Source organism: Arachis duranensis, chromosome 4 (genome assembly GCF_000817695.3).
Source record: "Arachis duranensis cultivar V14167 chromosome 4, aradu.V14167.gnm2.J7QH, whole genome shotgun sequence".
NCBI lineage: Eukaryota > Viridiplantae > Streptophyta > Magnoliopsida > Fabales > Fabaceae > Arachis > Arachis duranensis.
In genome coordinates this window covers 29,220,427-29,220,910 of record NC_029775.3, presented here as the reverse complement: position 1 = coordinate 29,220,910, position 484 = coordinate 29,220,427, and positions in this window count along the sequence as shown.

Genomic DNA, 484 nt, shown 5'->3' with positions numbered 1-484 from the left:
ATATAACCTCATGAACTTCTACTTCCTCTCCAATCATGATGCTATGAATCATGATAGCCCAGTCTATAGTAACTTTGGACCGGTTGCTAGTGGGAATGATTGAGCATTGGATAAACTCCAACCATCCCCTAGCCACGGGCTTGAGGTCATGCCTTCTCAGTTGAACCGGCTTCCCTCTTGAATCTCACTTCCATTGAGCGCCCTCTTCACAAATGTCTATGAGGACTTGGTCCAACCTTTGATCAAAGTTGACCCTTCTAGTGTAGGGGTGTTCATCTCCTTGCATCATGGGCAAGTTGAATGCCAACCTTATATTTTCCAGACTAAAGTCTAAGCATTTCCCCCGAACCATTGTGAGCCAATTCTTTGGATCCGGGTTCACACTTTGATCATGGTTCTTGGTGATCCATGCATTGGCATAGAACTCTTAAACCATTAAGATTCTGACTTGTTGAATGGGGTTGGTAAGAACTTCCCAACCTCT